This window comes from Vidua macroura, chromosome 9 (genome assembly GCF_024509145.1).
Source record: "Vidua macroura isolate BioBank_ID:100142 chromosome 9, ASM2450914v1, whole genome shotgun sequence".
Taxonomy (NCBI): domain Eukaryota; kingdom Metazoa; phylum Chordata; class Aves; order Passeriformes; family Viduidae; genus Vidua; species Vidua macroura.
This window is the reverse complement of record NC_071579.1, coordinates 17,307,746-17,317,377: the sequence shown is the minus strand read 5'-3', so window position 1 is coordinate 17,317,377 and position 9,632 is coordinate 17,307,746.

Genomic DNA, 9,632 nt, shown 5'->3' with positions numbered 1-9,632 from the left:
ACTATTTCCATATCATTACCATATGTATTGTGTTATGTATATAATCATTGTATATATTCATAGAAAATGAAAGAGTAAGAGCTGATTGAAGAGAACCAATTTCATAGAACAAACTAGAACACTACGTGGATGTAGAAATACTCTGACAAGGCCAGAACAATACAGCAAAATTGAGAAAAAAGTCCTAAGACACACAAAAAATGTAACACTTTCTTCTTCTTCTTCTTCTTTTTTCTTTTTTTTTTTTTTTTTTTTTTTTTTTTTTTTTTTTGGTTTGGTTTGGTTTGGTTTTGGTTTTGGTTTGTAATGCTTCTTGAGAATTCTCATGGTCTCCAAATGCAGTCCTCTGGACATCTGCAAGCATGCACTGGAGGGCAGCAGATCCCAACCTCTGCTATGCCATGAGGAGCTTCAAAAGGGGGAAAAAAGAAACTTTAGCCTACCATTGGCCTTTTGTTCCATTGATGCACATATTTTTCAGAGACTTGTGTACAAAGCAGATGTCAAGGGGTAATCCATGAACTGTGATACTCCCCAGGCTTCTGCATCATCCTGTCTGCTGTAGGCCCATGACACAGACAGCTGAAGGGATGTTGGTGAGATTCTCCTGATTCATCCTCAGATGATGAAACAAGCACTGTTTGAGTTCTTACCCTAAGTGCTGCTCAGTGTTTACCAGATCAGCAGAGACAGTCTGCTGGAGTACAGGAGGTTTTGAGTCTTGTCTGCTCCAACTGGCACCGACATTTCCTCTCTTGCAAGACTGTGACTCTTGTAGGTGTAACAGAATCTTTAATGTGAGTTAATGGGATCCACTGCAGCTTAACTAACGTGGCAAAGACAGTAGTGTCTGTTCATTTAGTTACAATTCTGTAGCCTCTGGTGCAACTGTTTTGGTTTAAATTTCAATAGAAGTATGAAAATCTTATAAGAGGTCCAACTTCTGCAACAATCAAAGTCTGCTGTAGTTGTGGATGACTGTGAAAATTGTTGTTGCCACCTATGTGCAGTAGCAATTTTTCAAAATGTCCTCCCAAAACGACAATTTTTTTTAATGTAATGGTATTTTGTGCTTTAAGCAGGAAATCCTCACCTTGCATATCAGTCAGATGGTCTTGAAGAGTCATCAGTGTTAGAGAAACTGAGTAGGCAGTCCAGCTTTCCTACACTTTGAGCAGTATGTAGGTCCAAAACTTCTGTTTCAAAGATCACTAGCTTGAAAGAATTTTACCAGTTCTGGCACAGCAGGGAAAACAGGAACACTGAGCCTAATGATTAAATACATTGTCTGATGAATACAGCATGCAACAGTTTTCACAAAATTAAATCAGTCCTGAAACCCATGGCTCAGCTAAAATAATAAATTTAGGTGTGGTGAGGTATTTGCTTTTTTAGATTTATCTTTCATACATAAAAATAACATCTATTTCTATATTTTAGAAGTATCTTTGCCATCACCCAAATTTAATTTTCCTGACCTTTTTTAAGGACCCCAAGTATTTTGTACTGAGGTTCAGTTTGGAAGCATCTCATTCATTTTGTAAGTGCTTAATAATACCTCCTCAATTTTTGATAGGAGTCTACCATGGCAACTTAAGACATTCTCATTCATTAGAATGAGTGCATTTTTAGTCTAATTTATTTTCATATAATCAAGCTCCATCTTTTTTTTTTTTTTTTTGTAAATAGGAAAGGAGGTCAGAAGTTTCTCCACTTCAAAACTGATTAGTGAGGTTTTCAATTGAACTGATTTCAGTTCAATTGAAAAGGACAAAATTACTTGACAGAATTTGGGTGCCCAAGTACACTATTAACAGTCCATAAAAAATCAGCTGACTTCAGTTATGTTTTGTTCATCAGAGTTTTCAGCCCCAGCTGCAGTAGATAAAACTCGAATAAACCTGTATCTTGGGCAAATCAAAGTAGAAATGAAAAACATAAAAATTAAATCAGCTTTCCCTTGGCAGATAGCCAATACTTTCCAAAGCGGTATTATACAAATCATAAAAATAAAACCCTATATGTGGCAGTTCCAAAAGACAGGTATGTGTGGCAATTTCCTTTTTATATGAATTTAAGGCCCTAAAGATTTTTTTCATCAACAAGAAAAGACATTTAATTACTGATGGGACACACAAGTCTTTGTCACAGATTTGTTTACTAACAAGAAACAGACAAAAGCCTATTTTTCTCATTATAAAATCAACTGGACAGCAGATGAGAGAATCTCTTTGCTCACAATTCCTCTTCTTAGTATTTTCCTCAATTCCTTTGCTCCCTCAGAATTGCCCAGCTATGCTTTTCAAGTCCTGCTTTTCAAGCAAAAGCACAGAAAGGCAGGCTGTGCAGCAGCTCGGTGTCCTGCAGTCATGCCTGTGCAGTGGATTAGGCAGGACACCCACACACCTCTCAGCCATGGATAATTTGGAGTCTCTTGGGTGGGAGGGACCATCTTTACCCTTGGCCCATGGCCCTGCTGCCACTTCACAATCTGCCCTGCTGTGGCTGCAAGCCCTGCACAGGAAAGACAGTGAATCTTGTCTTTTGCAAATCCTTATTTGCGGACATGAGGAATTAGTGTGCCATCTTGAAAAGAATGCATGATAATACAGATGAAGAAGTACAGCCCAAATATCTCTCAAGCCCAGCTTTGTTCCTAAAGGCTGAATCCTGACAGCATCTGGATTGGAGAAGAGGATGTGACTCTGCTCCCACACTGTGTGACTAACACTGGATTGCATAAGGGAAGTCTAGGAAGCTGGAAGTACTTCAGTGAGAATTTTCCATATTACTCAGAGTATGGAGCATTAAACAATGCATAGGATTTTTCAGTCATTTGGGGTGAGCTATATGACTCATATCTGACTACATTGTTTTGTGATTAAACATTCCAAATATATGCCAAGGAACTCCCCATAACAGGTTGTGCTGTATTTTGATTCTCATTAAAAAATAATGAGTTTTTCTTTTCTTTCCTGGTAGGCTGCACTGTTACAATTTGCTTATCAGATAGTAGTTACTGTATAAGCTTGGCACTGTTTTAAAAAAGGCATAATGGCCAATTAATGTGATCCTGGAATTCAGATTATACTTGCTTTATTGCCTCTAAAGAGATAATCTTAGAAGGTGCTGAGAGGGCTCCAATTTTAAATTACCTCATACATTTTTAATGAAAGTATGAGAAAGAAAATTGAATGCAACTGCAGAGTGAAGCAGGTGTTGGAAAGCTCTAGCATTTCTTAGCAGTATCCACAAACAATTAATTTATTTGGATATTTTTCATACCGCCAATGCTGATCTTATATTGTGTCTATGGATCTTTGACTTCTTTATAAAATTTAAAATTATTATAAAAAAGCATTTTTATGTAATGAGGGTTTGTGGACAAAATTACCTTTCTCCCACCGTAGAATCATGCCATTAATAAAAATAAAAGAGGGTATGAAAATGGAAGTATTTTCTGACATATTCCAGAGGTACCTTCCTTGTATTTGAATTGAGGTAAAGATACTTTGGTATAACAGACCTTCTTGTCTTATTTTTCCCATGCTCTCTAGAAGACATAAAGCAAGTTTCTGTTGAGATGTAGAAAAGACATTTTTTTCTTATGGGTTCCTCAAGTTAGCAGAAAGTGATTCTGTGACATTTTTTCTGGCGTGGGGGGGGGGGCTTCAAATAGTAAAGAATTGATGTGTACACTCTCTGGAGGGATGGCCAGGTAGGAAGTGTGGCACTCAAATAAAATTCACTGTAGCACCATCTTAGTTTTCATAGAGTCACAAGAGGTGCATGCAATTTTTCTTAACTGTCCTTTTCCTTCTTCTTTTTTTTTTTTTTTTTTTCCCTGCATGGCCCTATATATTTACACACTATAAAGAAATAAACGCCTGATGATTTGGGTAAATGGTATTTTTAAATATTGTTCTAATTTCATCTGGCATAAAGCTGTCAGGGTTTTGGAGGGAATATGAAATACCAGACCCTGAGACTCCCAGTTTTCACATTATCTATGGCTTTGAGGTACTCCTGTCTTGAGAAGAAAGTATATTGATATTTCTGTCCAGTTGATACTCAGTGAAATTTTTATGATTATTCTATTCATCGGATGAATTATTTTGAGCCTTGCTAGTTTCGCACTGTCCCGCGCAGTCCGGGAGGAGCAGGGGTCTTGTCGGAGCGACAGGCAGAGGAAGGCGTGCAGGTCCCTCCGGGCAGGCAGAGCTGTGACTGCCCACAGGTCCGGCAGAGGGAAGTGTTGTTCTAAAATACCTGTCCCTGCAGGAGAGCCTTTGTTGGTCACTGCGAGCACTAGGAATCAATGATCTGGAGCGTATGGAACATGTGATTTATAAATTGTCAGTAGAAGACAAAGAAGGTTTAGCAAATGCCAGAAAGAGCAAGTGAGATAATAATAAGGATGTGCCAGGGAATTAAATGAAACTATATTAATAACTATGAAGCTTGCATGTTTTTTATTCTCTTGAGGAGAATAAATGGTAGTATGGAGTTTTAGGAGTTAAAGAGTTGTGGTCTGATTGTTCATGCTTCACCTAAACATGCAGCTATAGCCTTTCATATCGAAAGACAGGATCCTGAGAATCAGATAGACAGAAACATACTTGGTGATTGCAAGGCAATTGTCATAGGGTGCTTTATTTGCAGAACAGGCTCAGCTTCAGATACTGCTGCCAGCATGATCACTGATCAAGATGCTGCTGCTCCTGCAACTCCAAGCACTGCTGGAAGGCTAAAAGACAAGAGAAATATAATCTCTGTAATACTAAAAAGATTTTTCAATAGAAAATATTTTTAAGTTAAATTTTGACTGTATTGCCCTTTTAAATATACAGCACTTTCCTATATAGCTTTCCTTTTCTTACTACATGGGATTTCCCAAAATTGCACAAGTGAAGGGGTTGAAGCAGATGCTCTGGATACCCAATAGTCAAGTTGAAATAATTATTTTTCATATATATATTCAAAGTTGTGTTTGTGACATCTAAATAGCAAGTTTAAAAAGATCAGGGGACAGCAGGATGTGTGAAAGGAAGCCCAACGTTCACAGTATTGTCAAGCTGTTGTTTTTCAGTACCTAATAGATGGCTGTCACAAACAAACAGAAATGGGTGTTGGAGCTTGAAGAACATTTTCCAGATAATGTTGCTTGAAAAAGACTGGAAGAAATTCATCCTGAAATAATTGTCACTAAGCTAACCTTAAAGATGAGCTTGATTGGCTAGGTATACAGTGAGTAGCTGCACTGCTAAAACAGTGCTGTTTTTGAGTAAGATGTTAACAAAATATTTCCTTTGCTCAGAGATTGGTGTGGTGTGACTGATGGGTTGAGTCCTCCCCTTGTGCTTCCCTATGAGCTACTCAGTATCAGAGTATAGAACTAAACCTAGATAATTGTGCTGCAATCTTCTGCTCAAGCAATTATGAACCTTATGAACATTAACTTCCATGTTCTGACTTAATTCAATCTTGGCTTTATAATTTAGTCAAACATTAATTTGTTGTCCTCGTATATTGCTGACAAAACCAAAATATGGCAGATCCCAGAGAAAGACTTTTCATTTTTGTGTTAGTAGAAAGCAAGTTTATAAAACAAGATGTACTTTTATTTATTTTGCTCATGGATGGGGAAATAGTCCCTGTAAAACGGATTAAATAATTCCTCAGGGAAACCCTAATTGAGCAGAAAATTTGTCTTGATGATACAGCCAGCTAAGGAGGGCGGCAGGTCATGAGACAAAAGGGAATTGGTCTCCTGGGAAGAGACTGGCCTGCTCTCTGCTGTTTACCAAACCTCACCAATGACTCTTGGAGCGGTAATTGCAGACAATGCCACGATGTTGACATCTTTGTGGTGACAGAAGCTGTTTCTCTGAGGTTAGATTACTATCAGTGTACATACCCTAAGTAGAAACTCTGAGCCTAAAACAAATACATTCCCTGCTAGGCTACCACCGGGACTGCAAACCAGAAAAACAAATGGTCTTTTTTTTTTTTTTTTCCCAACACACCTCTTCATTGGTATTTCTAAAAATTTGCATTAAAAAGTGAAGTCCCCTTTGGTTTTAATTATTTTCACTTTTGGCTCCAGTGCAATGCTGGTGCTTCCTCGAAAGTATGATATATTTTAACATCTCATTTAAATTGAAATTAACATTACTAGCTAAATGTGTACTGAATACATATTTGAAAACTGTGAATACAATTTAAAAATTGTTAGCTTTTGTAAAATTTAGTGTCTTTACTATTTAAAATGAAGGCGGTTTTGTACAGCTGCAGAGAAAAAGGATTTTTGCATTTCACAGAGGAAAAGCAATATTTTGAAAATAGTCTTTTTTTCCCACGAAATTGATGACTAGACAGAGAATAAACATTACCATAGCAGAGCCAGTGTAAGGAGTAAATAGAGTGTACTGTAAATAGAGTTTAGACTAGGTCCTTGCAATGACGTTACTAATAATGAAAATATGTCAGGACAATTACTTGAATAGATTGAGCTGTTTGCACGACTAAGAGGAGGGAGACAGAGCCCATTTGTCCCAGTTTTTGTAGAAATCTAGGTAGGAATCAAAATGTTCCTTCAGGCTTTCATGCCTTTACCCAGCAGAACTGGCCTCTTCAGACATCTGGAGAAGGGAGCTGCACTGCCCACTGGAGGAGGTGAAGTAGGAAAGTCCAATGAATTATGACTTTTTTAAAAACGTTGTGTTTAATTGTGAACTTTGTAATATCGGGATCAGGTTTTCGGTGGAATTAAGAGCCATAGAAGAGTCTGGCCGCACAGACTTTTGACTGTTCCTGTCAGAAAGGGTGGCCGGCGTTGGGTGTCCCTGGCCCGGGAAGGAGACCCCCGGTGCAGCAGGACGGCGGTACCGCGGCTGGGGCGGGAGCTCTTCCCGAATGCACCCGCGCGGTACCGCTCCCCAGCATCCCCAGCATCCCCAGCATCCCCGCTCCTTCCGCCCGCCCCCAGCGGGGGTCGGGGCCGCTCCGGGATCGGCACCCCGTCCCAGCCGAAGCCTCCGGTGGGATTAAATTGCATTTCGCGAGTGTCACCGTCTCTATTTTTATTTGCTAACGGCCGGCGACAATGGCTTTCTCACTTCCTCCACCTCTTCCAACGGCTCGGCTTATTTAAACGCCGGCACGGAGGTGGGGGTTGCTGCCTGCGGACCGGCACGGCCGCGGCGCCGCACCGAGGGGCTCTGAGGCGGCCGGGCTACCGGGAACTCCCCACACGGCCGGGCGGGGCAGTCAGGCAGCGCCGCAGGTGAGCGGCGGGGCCGGGCCGGAGCCGAGAGCGGCGCTTTTGTCCGCCGCAGCTCCCCGCCCCGGCCCGTCAGCGGCGCCGCCGGCCGCGCCCCATTGGCTGCGCGGGCGGTAACGTGACACCGGCGGGGCCCGCCCCAGACGCGCCGGTTGGAGCCGGTGCCTCGCGCTGCGCCGGCGGCTGCCGCGCGGACGGAGCGCGCGGACCCAGCGCCGCTGCGCGGGCGGGCCGGGGGGCGGCGGCGGCGGCGGCGGCGGCAGGTAAGGGAGGGGCGGCTGCCGCTGACAGGTGCCCCCGGCCCCGGCGTGCGAGAGACGCACGGGCGGAAGGAGGGGGAGCGGCGCGGAGCGGGGCTTTCCGAGGGCAGCTCTCGCGGTCCCCGCTTTTCCTGGGGTTCCCCCTCCGCCAGCGGAGTGGGAGGGCGCTGCCGTCCTGCGGGGTGCCTGGCGCCGCTCGTCGGGCGACCCGGTGAGCCGGCGTGGCGGCCGCCCCGTCCCTCGGCGGCGCCCGGCAGCGGGGCCGCTCACCTGCCGTGGTCCCGCGGGCCAGCCGAGGCAGATGGGGGACCGGGCGTGGGGCGCCGAGCGGGTCCGTGGCCGCCCCGGGGCCCGCGGGCGGAGCTCGGCGAAAACCGCTCTGTGGTTTGCGTAACCGATATCTGCGCGTGTCCTCGAGTGACCCGGGCGCTACAGGTCGCCTGGGGCCGCTCTCCGCCCCGGGCTCGCCCGGCTGGGCGGCAGCTGCCACCCTTCGGCCCCGGGAGTGCAGGCGGCACCTGCCCTCGAGCAAGGGGCAGGCGGGAGCCAAGTCCCAGCCTCTGCGCAAGGGGGAAAAGAGTTAACTGAGTGTTGAGGCCTGACAGCTCTGCGTGTCGAACAAAAACCGTCCTGTTGTCTTCCTTTCTCCTGCCTAGCCAATGCGTTTCTTGTTCCAGCTAGTCAGGGATCTTGTAGCAGCCCTTTGCGTGGCAGCCTCTCTTTGTGCCCCGGCCGAGTTGTGCAAGTGGCGCCAGGCTGACTTTGTGCCCGTCTTCTCAGGGAAACTGGGGCAGCTTCCTGGCTTTGGGTCAGAATTTGGCCGTAGTGAATGCTGCAGTTGACCAGTTATGTAGGACTGATTAAAGCAGATTTCCCTAAAGCTTAATTTTATATTAAGAATGTAATTAATTATGCTGCTAAGATAAACTGTGTTTGAATTGACCCCCAGTGTGGTCATTTAAAACTATACCTGTGAGGTTGTCTTTGAACAAGCTAGAAGTGATGCGGTTTATTGTGGTTTCAAGTATTTATGCTATATCTTCTGCTTTCTTTTTTTGCTGAAAGGATAAGGTAAGGCATCAGTTGTTCCAGGTATCTTGGAATCTTTTTCTTAAGTACCTTCCTAGCAGGAAGGGCAACAGATTAGGCCTTACTCGCCTGTCTTGTTTAACTTAAGGAGAGTGGTGAAGGAAAGCCCATGAGGTTTAAGTAGTGAAATCTTACAGTACTTGTAGAATTTATTAAGTATTGTCCATCTATATTGTGCATGTTTTCTTCAGAATCCATGTAGCTCAGATGACAGTGTGGGGAATAGAAGAGGTAACTTTCCTTCAGTATCTGTGGCCCTGAGCAGCGCAAAGGACATGAAATGAAAAGAGAGTGGAAATGAGAATGATTATAGCAGAGAACCAGTAGTTAATATATTATACAGGGGGGATTTTTAAAGAGTTTTCTTGAGTGTTTAAAGCATTCTGTTGTAGCCAGATAACAAATGTTTATTGGAGAGTTTTACACTAACGTATATTATTACATTCTGATGAATTTTACAGTCACATAATGCAATTGACTTATAACTTCATTAGGATTCATGTAACTTTTAGAAATTGTGCAATATTAACTTGCTAGTTCCCTTACACTTTTGAGAGAAGGGAGTTGCTGGTCTGGCTTGTATTTGTTTCCTCTTTCGGGAAAACATGGTTTTTATGGGGAGAAAATTGCCTTTTGTTTATTGCAAGTTACCAGTACAGCTGTTGTTTGAAGTTAATGAAAACATGTTGAATAATTTTTAGAGAGGGATCAATAGTGCTAAAGAAACATCCATCAGTATTTCAGCATTGTAAAACAAACCTCGTAGAGCAGTATGTCACTGTCAAGTATTTTTCTAAGGGGTTTCTGAAGGGGGATGGACGGGAGATCTTGTCTTGCTTCAGCTGCTGCTGTGCCTGCTCTGCCTGATGCGCTACAGGTAGCAGAAGAGACTGTGGCACTAATAACACTACTTCAGCTTACAATACCTACTGCTAAAGCCATAAAGCTTTACTCAGCTAGGATTAGAAATGGATGTTTCATGTGACTGAGGGGATAAGGTG